We start from the raw sequence: 21,014 nt of genomic DNA on the forward strand, positions 1-21,014 counted from the left end.
ATATGGTCGGCAATATCCGACTAAAAATTCATACTTGTTTTTTTAACATTTGTAATTTCTAATTTTTTTGGATAATTGAAAAACACCATAGAACTTAAGCTTTTTTGAACATTAAATCCTTCAACGTATGTAAAAATATGCCATTTAAATATGACTTATTTTACAAATAGTTCAAGTTTAATTTCTTTAACAAAATTATCAAATTTTTTATATTACTAAAACTCCACGCATGGCTACGGTGACCATATTTTTTCAGCAAAATGTAGAACACAAAAAAAACATCTTTACTGTCTTTACTATTAACATTTAATTTTTGTTGTGATAGAATTTTATTTCATAAACAGAGTCTTATAGTAGCATATAGGAGAAACAGATTGTCAAGGACCTAAGTCTCCTATCAAAGACTGGTGAGAATGTAGAATGTATTTTGGAAGTTATTATTTTATGTAATTAATGGGATTTTATATTTTAGTGAATAAAAATATTAGTTAATTTTTTTAAGAGATATTTTATCTTGAAACATATTATAAACACGTCTTTTTCTTTTTGTTTGCTGCACTAATGGAAAATGAAAAAAAGTATGTAAAATACTTTTTTAATTTTCAATACGAAAATTTAAAACTTTTTTCAGTTTGGATTAAAATGAAATGTTTAAGTATAAAAAATATTTTTTTCCGTTTGTAAAATATACATTATTTTCGGGATTATTATTAGATTAAAAGTATAGCAAAAATAATATGTATTATGTTTTGTGAGTGCGTTTAGTTCTTTCAAGTGTGTTTTATTCTCTCAGAGCTCGTCTGTATTAAGAGAATAAAAATTTTTGTTTGACAACCGCTTCAGTTTCGCCCCAGAATGATAAACTAAAGATAACGTCTTCAGGCAAACATAATTAAAACTTTCTGCGCATATAGGAACTTTGACGTCACACAATCTGTATTCATATTGGTTAATAATTTTAGGCTGTATATATAAAAGTGGGGCAAATTAATATTTGTATCTAATGGATAGTATTTTTTCATAAATTAATTTATTTATAGTATTTTCTTTTTAAAAAAATATTTAACAATATTTTAAATACTAAAAAGTAAAAAATGTATATACATATGTACTACGATATGAGCAGTTATATTTATTATTGAAATTCAAACAAATAAAATTATATGAATTTTAAAAAAACTCTCGTGAAAATTTTAAATGCTCAAATACATATACATTGTTATTACTAATACAGATTTAGAGTTAGGTTTTAGAGTTGGGTTTAAACATATATTGATTGTTCACATAAGAAATTTTAAAATAAATATTATCAACTGCTTTCGTTGACAAAAGTTAAGATATTAGTTAATATTTAAGAACAAAGTATAACTAGTAGTCCGACTCTTTAACAGCAGTACCTAGCTCTAAACATGTGTTAGTGAAAAAGTACCTAAATATGTGCTTAAACACACAGTGTTTAATAAGAAAAATTTAAATTTGTTTAAATTTTCAATACCAAAAATTGAAACTCTGTTTTTAAATTTCAACAACAATAAAAGTGAAATGTTAATAATAAAAAAATATATTTTTCCAGTTCAGGAAAGTAAAACAAAGTTCTCAATAAAAAGTGCTTGAAAACTATTTAAAAAAATCAGTTTTTTGTGGATAACTGCAATTCCACGCACGATGCCTAAAAGTGGTCATAAAAGTAAGGTGAACTTTTGAGTGATTTGAAAAGTTAAGGTTTCTCACAACCTTTCAAAATCAGTTCTAAGTAAATTATTTTTAAATTTCTATAATCAATGAATTTCTAACGAATTTACAATAGAAAGATGCTCAATAAATTTGACGTTTACGAAAAACACAATTTCATAAAATTTTCACTTAATTTAAAAAAAATTCTTTATAGGTTGGCAACAAAGAATAATAATAACATTGTTTTACAACAATAACATTTCCTTCTCTTCACAGACGAGTTATATGTAAATTCAACAAACTTGTGACAACTCAATTATTTCAAAACTTTTTCGCGAAAATACCGGGGTAATAGGACTTGAACGACGTTTTTTCATAAACACATAAATATTTTTTTAATTTTTTATACAGTTTTATCGCATTTAACAATCCGAAATATTTTTATTTTTCACAAACTAAAAAAATATTTTTTTAATTTTTTTGACAATTAATTTTTGTTTATTGAAATTAAAATTGACAAAACAAAGTTGTATATTTTGGTATTGAAAATGAAAAAAATTATTTAAAATAAACTTATTTTTTGCAAAAGAAAGAGATATTAAGTCCGAAAAATATATTTATTAAATGTTTACTGATTAGATGTGGGCAAAATAAATTAAAAAATCTGCGAATGTAGAAATTTGAATGTTATTTATTTTTCCTAAAATTTTTATGTACAATTTTATGTAAGTATGTATGTTTGGAAAGTGTGGTGAAAGTGGTTAAAGCTCCAATACTAATACAAAAATTCTACCAATACGTACTTAGAGTTAGGTACCGAATGACAACTCCTTTACGTACCAACTGACAAGCCCCAATTTCTTTATGTTCTTTGGTTAGCAACATCAATATAATTACAACTGAAATTAGTTGTTATTCATAAAACCAAAAAGGCTGATTTTAAAGATAAGTTGGTTTTAAATATAAGTTGTTTCAATTTCAAATCAACTGAGTTTAGTTGTAAACCATAATAGGGTCATAATATAAAATATTTCAATTTTATTTTTAGTTTTTATTTTACACTATAATATTGTTAATTCTATTTGAATATTTTGACATGTTTTGCTTGCTTTACAAAATTTATTCCAGTTAAGTATTTATTTTTTCTGTGTTAGAAAAATAAAAACTTATTAATTGATAATGTACAAATAGAAAGCCAATACTAAATATTTATAGTTGAAAAAAACTGTATTACCTACATTAGTGACAGAATTTTTTAATAATTTTGTATTTCTTATGCGTTTTTATGTAAAACTGAAAAATAACGAAATACTGAACAAATAAAGAACACTAAATAAAATACTGAACATTTTCACGTTTTTTTAGCAAAGTATAATTTATACAGAACAGGGCTCTACAACACAATAATGTTCTGTATAATACAGAACGTCTGATCACCGTATGCATGGCACACTTCTTATTTTATTCAATCATTCCATATTGGGATTTTTTTGCTCCTACATAGGTATACATTTTATATAACTTATTTTCCTTATAAAATAATAAGCTAAATATGTATGTATTTACAATATTTGTTTGGATGGTTATGGGTCTTATTGTAGGCATTGTTTTAATAATTTATAAACAAATTGATTTAATTAAAAACTCTCCTTGAATTTTTTATTAATTTCATTAAATCAATTCTTTAGATGAATACTATTGAATGTGTTTATATTAATATTTGTATTTATGTATTTACTGCTAAGAGTAATTCTATTTATGCAGAGTAAAAGTTTAATTCCTTCGAGCTAAATATTATTTGCAAATAAACCAATTCAAAAATTTTGAAAACAACATACAAAATTCTATGGTACTCACTCGTACATTGGTAAACATCAGTATTCATCTGGGAAAACATAAATATTTATATGTACTTTATACCATATTTTTTATATATTTATATATATATATATATATATATATAATATATATATATATATATATATATATATATATATATATATAATATATATATATATATATATATATATATATATATATATATATATATATATATATATATATATATATATATATATTATATATATATATATTATATATATATATATATATATATTTTTTTTTTTTTTTTGCATTAATACGTTTTATTTGTGAATTTTGTACGGAGTAAGAGAATATATGAGTAAGGATGTTTAGAAAATGTAATCTAAGATTGTACAATGTACAAGTGTATTGTGAATTGCTAGAAGCTGTATTCTGTAATAAACATAAATACTGTTGTCGAGAGTAGATCAGTTTTATTTTTATGTAGTTTTTATACCCTACACCAAAACACATAACACCCTATGAATTTTGCATTCTTTTTTTACTAAAAGTAAAAAGAAATTAATTTTAAACAAATGATACATAAATCATGTGGCTATTGGCTCATAGTTGTTTACATATATACAGCTCTAATAAGAAACTGCACACTCAAATCATTATTTTATCACAGTCGATCCGTAATTGGTCATTGCTTTTATGTAAGAGTTATTTCCGAAAAAAATGTTTTAAATCTAAAACTTAAACTCATGATATTAAAAAATCATATTACAGGAAGAATTGTTTCTGATGTAGGCATCCATATAGTCGAGTTTCATTCTCTATATATTCATCCTTGTTTTTATACCCTACACCATTTTAGTGGGGAGGATATATTGGGTTTGTGCTGATGTTTGTAACGCACAATAATACTGGTCCTATTCCCACCTTAAATTATACCAATCGGCTCAGAATAATTTTCTAGCTATGTCCGTACGTCTGTCTGACTGTCCGTCCATGTAAACCATGTAATCAAAATACAGATCGCAATTTTGAAGATAGTTAAATGAAATTTGGTACATGATATTCTATTGTCCCAGGGACGAAGGTCGGTCCATTATTTTTCCTAGCCCCCATACAACTGTCCCCCCGATTATTGCTTGTAAACCATTTAATCAAAAAAAAACCTACCAAAATTTTAATTAAATATCCACAGTTTTATTAATGGCTTAAATATATCTAAATATCCATAGTTTTATTAATGGCTTAAATATATCTAAGGCAAGGTACAATTCAACTTAAATGCTTTATTATGAAAACTAAATCACATTATATTCGTATACAGCTGTAGAGTATTATATGGTCGGCCTCGCCCGACTATAACTTCTTACTTGTTTATTCGTGTATTCTTTCTTTTATATTCATACATATGCAATTTATATTTACACAGATATAAAAAATTCTACACACAGCTATTAAAATACCAACCAACTCACATTGTACATTTATGAATATGAAATTATGTACTACACAAGAATCACAGGAACAACATCGGTAAAAACAGTGTTCAGTTTTCACAGACACGGTGCCATAATCGAGAAATCATAATATAGTATGTACATACATACATATGTATGTATGTTCTACATGATAATAACAATTACTTTATATTTGGATGTAGGTTTTATACAGTTAGTCAGTTTTTAGTAAAATCTTTTTAATTTGTGCCAAAAAGCTAGACTTATTTTAAGTGCCATTTAAGCGATAAATCGCTTAAGAATTTTCAACATTGTTTCTATAAACTAATTTGTAAGAATAAAAGATGATATAAAAGGAATTAATTAACTTGCTTAATAATATCATGCTTATATGAAGTCAATATGCCGCTGTAAGCTAATAAAATCTATGTTCCAAAACTAAATTTGTTTTATAGATTTATATACCCTATGTCAGCTTATTGAGTATAATTTATTGCTAATAGTTTTAATGAGTTCAAATATTTGTCCCAAAATCGTTTCCTGTATTCTCTATTACAGCATATACATAAGCATTCTTATTCATACATAATTTTTTTCTTATTTTTCTGCACATACATATGTTTTTGTAATATTTATATTAGAGAAATACCTCCAAATCGATGTGTATTTATGTAGTGAACAAGTAAAAAAAATATTTCTGCGAATGGTCCTTAATTCCTTGCCATTGCACTATGATTCAGACGAATACTTTCGTTGGTCAAAACTATTTTTTATGTCACATTTTAACAAAATTTTCAATGCTTTTTTTCATAAAAAAAATTAAATATAATTCCGAATAAAGATTTTTTAGATTCTTTTTTCAACTTAAGGGAAAAAAACAAATTAAAAAATGAATCATGAATATGGAAGATAAAAGGAAGTACTTTTTGTGGAAGTGAATTTTTTTCCAACTGGTAATTTTTTGCGAATTCGAGAAAACTGATTTTTTGTTATAATGGGTATTTTTTTAAATTTTACCAAATGTAGCATATTTTTAATATAATTTTTACTACAAAAAAAAAAACTGAAAATAAGTTCTAATTATCAAAATATGATGATATCAATTACCAAATTTGTAAATATATAAAAACATTACGAATTAATCAGAACAATTAATGTCAATAATTGAGACAAGAATTGAGAATTAATTCATTAATTTTATAAATTAAATATTTAATAATAATAAAATTTATTTTTTATTAATTTATTAATCATATGAATTAAACTGTTTGGTAGAGAATTTTTTAAAAATCAATTAACTCGATATTTATTGTCACAATTGAACATATAAAGTGTTTCATAAATTGTCAAGAAAATTTAATATTATATGCCTAAAATGTTATTGACTATTTAAGAATTATAAATATTCCTAGCACAAAAATTCAAAATAAAATATTTAAAAAACTAAAATAGAGAAGTAGGCCAGAAAAAGTTTTCAATCAATTAAAAATTTAATCAAATTTGTAGAAATAGTTTTAAAAAACGAGATAATTAGGACAATTGAAAATTTGTTTAAATAAAATTAAAGAATCAGAAAAAGGTGTTAATTGAAACAAAACAACCGATAATTTTTCTGTGTATAATATTAATTTAATTAATAACTCAAATTTATGCTTTCGAGAAATTTGTAATATATCTAAAGGTGACTTCAGTATAATTTTGGAAAAACACAATATCTGAATCTTTTTAAATTCGCAATTTTGAATAATAATAAAATTTTTAGTGGGTTGATGGCATTTTTGTTCTATATCCAAATGTGTAATACAACTTTTGTAATTTTTAACTTACACAGAAAATCATTTAAAAAATTGTTTAGGATTTTCAAAAAAAATGCATAAAAAAAATTTCAAAAAAGCAATAAAAAAAATTGAATGAACAATTAACCAAAGGCGACAAATAAGATTATAGTGTATCTTTTAAAAGCACCAGAAATAGAGGTAAGAGCGAATTTAAAGCGAAAGGCCAGCAAAAAGCCGTGTATTTTGTTGTAAATAAAAGTATAAAAAACTGCAAAAATACACCAGATCCTGAATTGGGCTAATGTTAAAAATCAGATTACTACACAGAAAAAACTGAAAATGAGTTTTAATTATGAAAATAATTGCATCAAGCAAGTTTTGCACCTATAACCAAAATAATGAAATCAATTACCAAATTTGTAAAAAAAATAAAAATATATATTTTTTCCAAATAACGAATTAATCAGAACAATTAATGTCAGTAATTGAGACAAGATTTAACATTGATCATTTCATTTATTGTATAAATTAAATATTTAATAAATATAAAATTGATTTTTTATTAATTTATTAAACAAATAAATTAAACCTTTTGATAGAGATTTTTTTAAAAATCAGTTAAGAAGGTGATTAAAACAATCAAATTATTAATCGATTACACACAACTAGACCTTTAACAATTCGTTCTGCATTACAAAAATTTACACTTTATTGCCACAACTGAACATATAAAGTGTTTTATAAATTGTAAAGAAACTTGAATATTATATGCCTAAAATTGTTTTGACTATTTAAGAATTTTAAATATTCCTAGCACAAAAATTCTAAATTAAATATTAAAAATAAAAATAGAAAAGAAGGCCAGAAAAAATTTTTCAATCAATTAAAAAATTAATTGAATTAATTAAAAATTTAATCAACATTTTACACTTAAGTTTCAAACAGTTTCAAAAAACGATATAATTACACAGAAAAAATTATCGGTAGTTTATTTTCAATTAACATGTTTTAATTTTCTTTATTTTTTATTTAAACAAATTTTTATTTGTCTTAATTATCTCGTTTTTTGAAACAGTTTAAAACTTAAGTGTAAAATTTTAACTAAATTTTTAATTAATTCAATTAATTTTTTAATTGATTGAAAAAATTTTTCTGGCCTTCTTTTCTATTTTAAATTTATTTTTACTATTATATTTTGAATTTTGTGCTAGCATATATTTATAATTCTTAAATAGTCAATAAAATTTGAGGCATTTAATATTCAAGATTCTTGAAAATTTATGAAACACTTTATATGTTAAATTGTGAAAATAAAGTGATAATTTTTGTAAATGCTGAACGTATTGTTAAAGGTCTAGTATTCCTTTAACGTTGTGTGTAATCGATTAATAATTTGATTGTTTTAATAACCTTCTTAATTGATTTTTAAATAATTTACTATCAAACAGTTTAATTTATTTGATTAATAAATTAATAAAAAAATCAATTTTATATTTATTAAATATTTAATTTATACAATTAATGAATTAATCAATCTTAAATCTTGTCTCAATTATTGACAGTAATTGTTCCGATTAATTCGTTATTTGGGAAAAAAAATATATATTTTTATTTTTTACAAATTTGGTAATTGATATTATCATTTTGGTTATAGGTGCAAAACTTGCTTGATACAATTATTTTGATAATTAAAACTCATTTTCAGTTTTTTCTGTGTAAGACAAATAAAAATATGTTTAAATAAAAAATAAAGAAAATTAAAACATGGTAATTGAAAATTAACTACCGATAATTTTTTCTGTGTAGTTTTTACAAACAAAATTATGTAAAATTTTTTATAGCTTATCTTTATTTCTACTTTCACATAGCAACAAATTTTTTTAAGCATATATAATAATTTAACATTTGTTAATTGAGTACTTTATGTAAAAGTCTGTTAAATGTTACTCCCGTTTTAAACGGTATATTTTAATGTATGAATGATAGTTAAGGTAAATTTAAATCCACCTTTAAAATTTAATGATGTATATGACCTGTTTATGCTGGATAGTAAGATTCAGCACAGCTGAATAAAGAACTTGTTTATTCTACATATTCATGTTGAATTTCATGAGAATCGGTGCTTCAAGAACATCAGACTTCAAACAAACATTAATATTTTTAAAATAAATACTAAATCAAAAGATCTCTTATAATTGGAACAAATCTTTTACTATAAGAAATCTGTTTATATAGAATTTATGTATTTATTCAAACAAGTAATATAAAAAGTCACAATAGGCCAATCATACTATATTACAATGGCAAAATCTTGAATAAAACTATAAATATATAACTTACAATTATAAACATTATTAATACTAAATAATAAACAATACATAACTAAATAAAATAAAAGCCATTTAGTTGCTATACTGGCCCATTTTTAATACCAAACAAAAAAATATGTTCAAAATTTCTACATTCTAGCTCGTTCTAAAAGGCAGACAGACGGACGGACGGTTAGATAGTCTTAGAATCTAAAAAGGACCTAATATGTCAATGTGTTACAAACGGAATAACAAATACAATACACCTCCATCTTTTCTGTGTATAAAAACACATTAAGTAGCTGATAAAATGCACTCATATTTCGTATACGTTAGAGGTTCTATGAAAAAATACTAGTACTATAAATAGTTGAAAGTTCCCACTTGCAATCCGATTTTTTTGACAATTGTTGAAAAAAAAATAAATTTCTAAAATTATTATGTAATTTTCAAACGTTTTGTAAGAAAACAGACAATATTTAAAAAATGTCCTTTCAAATAAGAGGATAAATAGTGAATGGCTGTTTAGGTCTATTTGCAGCACCCTGTGTAAGTAGGTCCATTAAATATAAAAATAGCAATAAGTTTAATATTTATTTTATCGTAGTGCAAATATTTTTCAATCGAAATGGAATACGGATAGAACTAATTGAAATTCCTGCAGCGAAGTTATTGACTTATAAGTGCATTAAAAAAAATATTGTAAGTTTTTATTCGAATCATTGTAAACATAATAATTGACAACCGTAGTACCAATCGAAAATAGGCCAGACACATTTTTATTTTTAGCGCTATCGGTCCGGAATTGCCAGACTAAGAGGTGATCAAAATTGGAGATTTTGGTCATACAGAGGTTTATTAAAAAAAGAGTGTAACTTTTCACATATTAGTCTTAGCAAATGTTGTCAAAAAGACAACTTTCAAAAGTCATGAAAATCGGAAGACATCAATTTTTAACATTTACTTAATTGTTAGACTCAATCTTTATTGGATAACGTAAACCTTATTTTTGGTATAGTCAGAAACACTTCTAACGCAGTTTAAAAATTTCAATTTCAAGCATTTACGGTTCCAACGATTTAAAGTTTGAATATTTAAAAAAAAAAAACTATTTTTAGCTAGCTTTTTGGAAAACAGACTTATTCATTATTGTTTTGTAATTTATAAACCTTAAATCATTTTCAGAGTATACAATTTCAGATAATGAAAAACATATGTACATACAAAATTGATTAAAATTTAACCGATAGTGTATTTTTAGCAGTTTTAAATTATGTTAAATGCAAAAAATATCATACATAATTTAAAAAAAATTCCCAATATAAAAAAATATTTTTATATTATGCATAAAATCAAACGTTTTTGAAAAATTTTTTACTATATTAAAGTTGTTAATATAAAAGTTATTTTAGAATGAAACAGTTTGAATAAATATATGTATATACAAATGAGGACAAAGGTATTTTCAGACTACTATACAGAGTATTAAAACACATCAAAATAAAAATATTATAAAAATAATAATTTGAAATTTCAAAAAATCAATCTGGAAAATATATTTTAAATAAAATATAATATTTTTAATATTTTTTGATTGTTTATGCACTTTTCCTTCATATTTTTAATATATTTTACACATTTGGTTTGCTTTTTATTGTAATTATAAAATACATTCCGAATACGTATGAATATAAAAAGTTTCTGAATTGTTTTAACAAATTTATGAATACCGACCATATCCCAAAAAATAAAGGTATTTTCAGACTATAATACTGAGTATTAACACACTTCAAATTAAAAATATTATGAAAATTTTTCGGATTTTCAAAAAATCAATCCGAAAAATACATTTTATGTTTACAGTATAATATTTGTAATATTTTTTATCAAATTTTTAATTGTTTAAGCACTTTTCGTTCTTATTTTTAATGTATTTTACACTTTTTGTTTGTTTTTTATTGTATTTATAAAATACATACCGAAAATAAAAAGTTTTTGAATTGTTTTAAAATATTTATGAATACCGACCGTATGCCAAAAAAATCAGTAATATTTTCGAAAATCAAATTACAAATTATTTTTAGACTAGAAAATTGTATTTTGATACAAATTTTTTTGACAAGTATTAATACTCGGTATTGTAGTCTGAAAATACCTTAAGTAATATTTTTGAAAATCAAATTAGAAAATTGTATTATGATACAAGCATTTTTGACAAGTATTAATATTCAGTATTGTAGTCTAAAAATAAATATAAAATTATGTAGTTAAAAAAAAAGATTCTTCGTACAGAAATATTTTGTATATCTGTTAGTTATGTCTTAATTCTTTAAGCTAATTTTATCGGAAAATCAATTTTAAAATATTAATTGCAATAAAATAATATTAAATATGTATCTTGTTTTTTTTTTTGCAATTTCTGTCTGAGCATAAACAAAAATCTTAAATTTTTGAAAAATTTTCTGATGTTATCTCGTATTTCTGCACATTTGTATTTGTATACAGATTTTGATGATTTTAAATAGCGATCTTCTCTAAAGCATGTCTAAAAAAATTATTGAAGATTTGGATCTCGCCGATGTCTGGGGTCTTCTAAAAACATATTAACAAACCTACCAGACAAAAAGACATGACTCAATCAACGGAAAAATATATTATAGAAATTACAAACGGAATGACAAACTTATTTACACCATTCTCAAGAAGGTGAAGGGTATATAAAAATATTTTTTTAAAAACAAAGTACATAATTAAAGGACTAAACATTTTTTAAATGTGCTGTTAACTAAAGAATGTGGTTTTATTACGGTTTTATATTTTTACTTATTCCCTTTTCCAAAACCTTTTTGTATCAATATATTTTTACTTTTCCGGCAAATAATTTTTAGATAGATATTTGATTTAAGCTTTATCAGCAAATTTATTTTTCTGCACAAATTTCATTCGAGAGTATTAATTACGCACCCAAAGACAAGACAAACATTTGTTGGTAATATATGTAAATCACTTTATTTTAGCACACTTTCCGGTGTCACGTGCCCAGTTTTGGTGCGTTTGTCTGTGCGTGTTTAGGTGCTTTATACACTATTCGAAAAGACGATGACAAACCTATTAAAAAAGAATTTTTCACTTATTTATCTTTGAGAACAACTTTTTCGCACATTTACAAACTTATGTTTTTCTTTTGCATTCATTTACTTTTCATTTTTTTCGTTTCTTTTGTTCTCTTTGGATATAAACACTTTATGATTCGTTAAGTATACTCGAAATATTTAAATATCAATTGAAATATTTACATTTTTTATGCACACTGTTATAATATTTGCACTTGAAACTTCCTTTTCTTTTTATAAATACTGTGTTTTCTTTCGTTTATTTTTTCTTTTTTCAAATATTTTAAATGAAATTTACATATATATATATATATTTTTTTTTTTTTGAGTTGATTTGTACAAGATGAAGTACTATATAATCCATATGTGTTGCAATTTTACGCTTAGAAATGTGTAGGGTTACAAGTTTTTAGTACAAACTTCGCATACTCAGAATTCCATAAAAGTTTTTTCTGTGAGAACTAATAGTAGAAAAGCGTTTAAATGTGTTACATCTTCATAATATTTCTTTTACTAAGTACTCGAAAATGTTAAACGATGTTTTATAATGCTTTTATCTCGCAAATATTTAGTATGTTTCGCATATGCAAGCTACACGTTTATACAACCACTCATTCACGTTAATGGTTTACGGAGGGGGAAGGTTGCATGAATAATGTCGTTTATAAAATTTCAACATTAGTGATCGCAGAAAATATGAAAAGTTTGCAACAACAAATACACAAGCAAAATGTTACAATTTCATTACACCAAAAAATTGCAAAGACAACAGCGGGTCGTTGATGCATGGAATAAGAGTATGTAGTGTCTTCCTTTTATCGTGTGTGCAATTTAAAAATAGTGTCAAGTCGTCACGAACCCGCGCGCACCACATTTGCCAGAGTACCACTCACGTCGGCCTTGATACGTGTCAACAGCATCTGTGGTTACAGTGTTTAACTAAATCAAAGGCACAGATTTACTTATAAATGTATATACACTTGCAGACACACACTTGCTCAGACGCATCCACCCACACGGTCCAAAAAAATTAAATACACTCACACAACCGATTTAATAATAACACCAAACCAAAATACAAGAATCACTTCTTTCACAGCTTCCAACTCTTTGTGAAATTTAATTTTTTTCACTTTTTATATTTCTTACGTACATTTACTAAATATTCACTTTGTTGTTTTTCTTTTCTCTTATCCTTAATTGAGATTTATTGAGAGTTTTTATTATTGTTGTTTTACTATAAAACAATAAATATTCATACACTATAACCGATGACACTATGTATTGAATATATCCACACAGACAATTTACGTCATAGCTGCTTTCTTTGTCCGACGTCACGATGTCAACGTATCCAATGAGCCCGTTTGACTAAAGGCGCCACCAATAGCTCGACATCGAAGTGCCACATAATTGTTGTATGTTGAGCTCGTGCATATTGTGCATTTTGTAACGACATGTAGCAGTCCCATTGCCAGGTAAAGGGAGAGAGATTCACTTCCTCTATATCTCTCTTACAATACTCTTTGCGCCTGTCGATTACATGAAAGATACATTCTCTTTGTAGTTTTGTAGTATATGTGGTGAAAATGGTGTAATTTCTCTTCTACAGAACTCTTATAAGAACATTAAATGTTATTTTCATCAAACATATCTCAAAATAACAAGGTGGTCAGATTATTCCATAAAATGTAAAATGTTTGTTGTTGAATATTTCTTTATTGATACAGTGAAAACATTTTAATGAACTTGGTTATAACTCGGATAAAACGAACTATTTATGCAGTCCCTCAACTACAATATCATACAATTTGTATAAATTGTATACAATAAAGAAATAGCTGTTGGACAATTTTTGCCAGAACTAATAGGTGAAAAGTTACACTCTTGAATTAAAATCTGTATGACCAAAATGTCCAACCGATAGAGCTGAAATAGAACTAATACAATTTCCGAGTGGGATATCTATCAAAAAAATTATTTCTTAACTCAAGAGTAAGATTTTTATAATATTCGGCACTTTAATTTTTCCCTATTTTTTCAAAATTTAAGTTTTTGTTGTTGTTTTCTAGATCAACAGAAGGCTTAAACCATTTGCCTTTGAGCTCTGTCATTGTAACAAATAAAAATATTATATATATATATATATATATATATTATATATATATATATATATATATATAATATAATATATATATATATATATATATATATAATATATATATATACATATATATATATATATATATATATATATATATATATATATATTATATATATATTATATATATATATATATATATAATATATATATATATATATAATATATATATATATATAATATATATATATATATAATATATAATATATATATATATAAACTTGGTCGATTATAACATTTTTAGGGCCATTATCCCAACTTCCGACTATCGTTTAACTGGCTGATATACTGCCGGTTAACATAATGTTAATTTATCGTTAGGATAAAGAAAATCAGGAATTGAGAAAATATGGTTACTTGTTTTTAATTACATTATACACCGGAAATAATTTAAATAAAAACCCATAAAAACGATTTGATTCGATTTTATTTTCTAAAAATCGACAAAATAAATTCAATAAATATTCATCTTTTTTGTTAATGCGTGAGTATCTATTCATAATTGTTCTCCAATTTATACATTTATGTATAAATTCATGTCTTTAAACATGTGGTCTAAATGAAACAAAAGAAAAGATGTATATATTTTATTTAAATCCAAATGTGTGTAAGGTATGTATGTACACGAAAGGAGTGATATAAATTTTCAAATAAGATACACACGAAAATTGGAAGAGTAATTATGTAGATGAGAAAACGAGCACAATGGTTTTTTTATGACAAATAGGAAAAAAGGAAAACAATCAAAAATGTCTTTAATCGGATATAAAAATTGATATGAGAATATTTGTGTCTTTGTATGTAAATGAAAATCAAACATACAACGGATGTGTTCAAATATTGTAAACATATACATAGATGTACAACATTTGTGTTGAATTGGAGTTTATTGATGTACATGAGTAGGTCAATTGTAAAATAATCTGAGGTTATATACTAAATATTTGTGTTAGGGAATACACATTTCCTGCAACAAATTCTTGTTTATCTTCAAAACAATAATTTGTCCATATAATTACAAATATAATTCAAATAAAATTATGATCTCTTCAAATTGACTCTCAAAAAGTAAAGCTTAACTTCTTAAGAACTAAACAAATCATTTTTAAAGAAGAAGACATCAATACTTTATGCACTGATCAATGAACCCAAATATTATCGGGCAAACTTATACATTGGATATATTAAATAAGAGTACTAACGAAGAGAATCATTTGAATTGTAAAATAGAACGAACAAACAAACTATACCCTATACATTATACGAATAAAATAACAAGCATGTAAAGGTAGATGTATACTAGACCGACACAGGAAATAGAAGTGCTTGAGTTCCTCTTCTCAAATAACTAAAAATTACCTTTTTCGTACACTCTTCAGCAAACGAATGGCCACCGGTAGACTCAAATTACACGGGCCGATAAAATTTAAACGCGAAAACCTGAGAAAAAATTATACTTTTCTATAGTATTGGTGCATGCCAAAACCGAATCTGACATAAAGTTTTCGCCAACTTATAGCAATTACGTACTTATTATTATAAAATTTGGTAAGATCATTAACATTCGTATAAAACTCGTGCATGTCAAATCGCTGTCATTTTCCTAAAAGGTCTTTTTTAGAACCTACCCAGGAAAAACTAACATTGAAAAGTAATGAGTTAAAATGCTAATAAAACCTCTTTCAATTACTTCTTCATTAGCATTTTACCTCATTATTTTAACACGGTGATGTCATTGAAGGCTCGCTTACAAATAGGGAGTTAAAGAAATATATTTTGCTTACAAAGAAGTTGTTAAGTAAGCTGTTTTGTTTTTATTACTAAAAAGGAGCCAGCGAAAATACGATCCAGGGACTTAGGATTGTTAGTTACATGTTCTACTCACTGCACCACTGCTTAGATATTTTATGGCACGTTTTATATACAGAGTAAATTTTGTTTTCTTTTTATAAAACACAAAGCCGATAATAATCTATATCTATATCAGACTAAAAGAAAGTCATTACTCGACTACTTCAAAATAAGTGGTTAAGGAAGCATAACCCATTACCGAGTTTTTGCTAGGTAGAGGCAATTATGTACCGACCATAAAAAATTGGTAATAGTTTTTAGTAATCGCCAGCGGTTTTTTCATATATTACTTGGTAATGGGTGTTCATTATTAATCACATTATTTAATTTAGCTGTATATGTTATTACATTAGTTATTCACCCCAAAACTAATTAGTTTCTATGCAATTCCATAATCTCTTTCTAGCTTACTATGTAATGAAAGTTTTTGCTGGGATGATTAAGATTTATATAAAACACGTTCATGTTGAATTTCATCAAAAAATCGATGTATTTTTATGACCGTTAATGTGAATTTTATAACAATCATAATTTTGTATAGCTAAGGGGGAAAATTTGTAAGAAAAATCAGTTGGGCTCACTCAATTAATATAAACACTATCAAAAAATCCAACCAATAACTCAAAATATACTTCCAATAATTTTGGGCGGGTTTTCATTCAAAATGCCTGTCTGTGAATCTGTCTAATGAATACACATGTGTTCTGTAAAATTGTTGCGAATACCAGCATATGTAAATACAAAGAACAAAGACATTTTGTTATGAATTTTACCTTTAAGTTTACTTGAAGCCACTTCCGATTAGCAGCTATAATTTATGTATTGGGGTTGTATGAGCATAAGGAATAAATAAAAAACGCATAAAATGGATGAGGGAATATTACAAAACATGATAGAAGTGATAAAAAACGTCACAAGTGAAGCTATAGATATCAATGTTTTCCACATTTCATTTCTCAAAATGTCTTAAACTCTTTGACTCATAAACACTATAAACATTTTATTTGAACAGTCATCATCATAATAACAAATACACTGTTTATAATGTCATGCAAATATTTGTATAAATGATGTGTTAATATTATTAATTAAAAAAGTTTGTCGTTTATATTTTCATAAAATATTTGACAGTTATGTAATTACTAAATATTCTTAAATTAATTATACATAAAATATTTTACGTATCTACGTATGTATATCCCAGCAAATTCCCTGTCAATCAATGTGTATTAATCTACTGAATACGCAAAATATAAATTTTTTAATGCAGTCTCAGTTCCCTACAAGCTATTCTGATTCAGTATTCTGATCTCAGTATTATTTATAAAAAATACATAATTTTTTTTTGAATAGATCTCAATAATTATTTAATGTTGTGTAATATTGAGAACGGCTTTTTACAGAAAAATGTAAATGAATATCATTTTGAAAAAAAAAAACAAGTGAGAGTGTGCCGAATACACACACCATCAAAACGTTTACCATATACCGTAAACGAATGCTCCCCTGTAGGGTGAATTACTAACACATTTCATAACTCATCTTTTAAAGCAGTAATGATCGTTTAAGTAATTTTATGAAGGGGACCTTATATGGGGGTAGGGTCAATTATGGGCCGATCATCAAAAACTTTGGTAGAAAAATTTTGGCTCATATGAAACTTATTTATGTCGGATTTCATCGATATACTCGTACTTTTAAAGCAGATATGCTCGTTAAAGCTGCTTTTTGTATGGGGGCTATCCGAAAAAGTCGACCGATATTGCCCATTTTCAACACTAAACCAACCTTAGCAATAAAGAATAATTATTCGCGATTTCAACTGTTTATCTCTTCCCGTGTGGTCCCTATCGTGATTTCAACAAACAGGCGGACGGACGGATATGACTAGATCGTCTTAGAATTCAATAAGGACCCAAAATATTTATACTTTTATGGTTCTGTGAGAAATACTTCGATGTGTTACAAACTGAATGACAAAATCAATATAGCCCCATCTTTTTTGATGGTGGGTATAAAAAAGGTGTCAAACCACCTGTTTGTTAAATAAACACCCAAGACGATTGGTCTTTAACAAATTCAAATTGCTTTGTTACCAGTAACAACATATTCAGCTAAATGAAATAATGCGATTAATAATGAACACCCATTACCAAATAATGTATAAAAAACAACAGGCCATTACCAAAAATTTCATATTTTTTGCTGGGATAATAGATATCCAAATCTGAAAATTAAAAACATACTCGAGAATTTCATAACGATTAACTAAATTTTAGTTTCGGATGTATACCTCGTACGGGTGCCAATCTTGCCGTTTATGTGATTTTAGAAACGATGATGTATTTATACACATAACATACTAACATATTTTATCCAGATATTCTCATTTAATAAAAAATAATGTGGTATTAAGAAATTTTCTAAAGTGAACCTTATATGGGATCTAAGACAAATTATGAACCGATCCGGAAAAAAATCTGTATAATGACTTATGTACACTGAAAAACATCCATGCCTAATATATACGAAAAATGTCGTACATTGTACAAATCGTTCGTTGTTTCGCACCACGAAATTCTTTCGTAAAATATACGAAATTGTACGAAATACTTTAGTATAATGCAAAATATTATTGAAAGAAATTAATTTACATAAATTGAGAAAAGGGAATTTTGAATAAATATGGTAAAATTTACGATATTAATAATTTGTTCATTTTAAAATAAATTTTCTAATTTTAGTTCAAAATTATTCTCCACGCGAATTTTCAATTTTTTTAATGAAAATAATTCAAGAATAATATTATACTTTTTCTTAAAATTTATAAAAATGTTGTAGTTTTATTTAATAATAATATAATTAATATCATTATGTTTAATTTCGATAAAATTTAAGAAAGGTTTTCGTACTTTCATAAAAATAGAAAAGGGTTTTATTAAATAATGTTTCGTATTATACACGAAATTTTTGTAAATATTACGAAAATACAAGTTACGAAATTTTTTCGTAAAGTTGAGCATGGATTATTTTCAGTGAATATATACAAGATACGCATTTATGTAGAGTTTTATTCCGAAAACTTTTATATTTCTGGAAAAATTCGGTAGAATGATTTATATGCACATAAAACATATTTAAGTCGAATTTTACCCCAGTAGCTTTATTGTTTATAGAAATATATGCGTTTAGGTGATTTTCCGAAGTAGACCTTTTATGGAAGCCATGGCATGTGTCGGATTTTATCAACATAGCTTTTTTAAAATAAAATATCTACGTTTAAGTTATTTTCGGAAGTAGACCTTATTACAATTACATTTGCAGTAATTGTAATTGAAACTTTACACATTACAATTACTTTTAATTGTATTTTTTTTGCATATTACTATTACTTTTAATTGTAATTGAAGATTTTATATTTACATTTTATTGTAATTGTGAATTTTGTTCGTTATAATTATGTATATGTAATTTGTAATTAATGATACCTAAATTGCAATTACAAGTAATTTTAATTGCTAAAGTTCAATTACAATTACAAGTAATTGTAATTGGACAAATTTTAATTACAATACCAAGTAATTTTAATTGGTTATTAGCATAACAATTGGAGCTATGATCAATTATGAATCGAATTTATCGAATATTACAATTTAGAATACATGAGTAAATTGTGGAAACAATACTATAATAATATAGTATAGGACCACTTGAAATATATGGCACATAGTATATAAGATTTGGAGTAAAAGTTTTGAAGTGTCGTAAATCTACGGACAAAATTTTTAACTCGGTACGCTATTCTGTATTAATTGCCTCTAGGAAAACGATCGAATATAGATCAATTCGAAAATGTAAATTATTCAACTACGACGACTTATAAATACAACATAACGAGATATGTAATTTTGGCTGACTAACAGATTGTTATTGAAAATATTCTGTGTGCCAAACGAAGAAAAATTCCCATATGACATTTTTGTCACAGAGGCTTTTTTCAAATGGCAGTTTTTGACGCTATTGGCCTACTAAGATAATTTGATGAAATTTAACACATACTCCTTTGAACGCTATTGAAAATGCTTGAAATCGGTCCTTTATTTCGCCTAGCCCCCATACAACTGTACTAGGCCCATATTTACCCCTACTCCTCTTATAGAAAATCTGTTTCTTTTTGTCAACAATGAGTAAAAATATTCTAGAATAAAGTAAAAAATTAAATAAATGCTTTATCTTTTAAAAAATAAACCACACTTTTAACATACTAACTGGTGTAGGGTATCATACGGTCGGCCATGACCGACTTGTTACTTATTGTTACTTGGCCATACCTGTTTTTTTAGGTAAACAGCTGTGTGTTTGTAATTTCTGTGTAACCACTTTTCGTTAGGTACGAAGGTACATAAAAATATATGTCACCCACATATGTATATTAGAGGATGATTAGACCTCAAGATATGAGATGGGAGAAGTAGAATCAACAAAAATATATATCCATGTTATACATTGCTAAAAAGTGCCAAAAAGAATTGTTATCCCAATGAAGATGCCATTACAGTAACTGAGACATTAGCGGAAGTGAAGCTAATCAACAAGATTTTGTTTATATCTTAATGAAGTTTTACAGCATTTATACAAAAATGAACTTAATTTTATGAAGAAGATGATTTTAAGTATTAAATAATGTAAAATAAATATTATAAATAATTATGAAATATTATAGAAGCCCAATTATATCGACAATTATAACAATATGATATGTATGTTTCTAAGGAGGCTTTATGCAGGACCTACTGTCAATTATGATCCGATTGCAATAAAATTTGGTAAAATGATAACAATCATATAAT

The 21,014-nt window shown here is 25.4% G+C and overlaps 1 protein-coding gene across 5 annotated transcripts in view; it reads right to left on the reverse strand.

Moving 5' to 3' along the window:
• The window catches only part of LOC111690468 (protein eva-1-like), a 73,250-nt gene extending 59,723 nt beyond the window's left edge, over positions 1-13,527 (reverse strand). Inside the window, exons 1-2 of one of the 5 annotated variants that reach the window (XM_046950033.1) lie at positions 13,306-13,527; positions 11,863-12,147 (exon numbers count right to left, since the gene is read on the reverse strand). The gene's annotated coding sequence lies outside the window, so the exon portion shown is untranslated. Of the gene's footprint in view, positions 1-11,862 lie in introns of all 5 variants that reach the window. The other 4 variants (XM_046950032.1, XM_046950031.1, XM_046950030.1 and 1 more) reach the window with 4 other exon arrangements.
• Positions 13,528-21,014: the final 7,487 nt, after the last annotated feature.

Source organism: Lucilia cuprina, chromosome 4 (assembly GCF_022045245.1).
Source record: "Lucilia cuprina isolate Lc7/37 chromosome 4, ASM2204524v1, whole genome shotgun sequence".
NCBI lineage: Eukaryota > Metazoa > Arthropoda > Insecta > Diptera > Calliphoridae > Lucilia > Lucilia cuprina.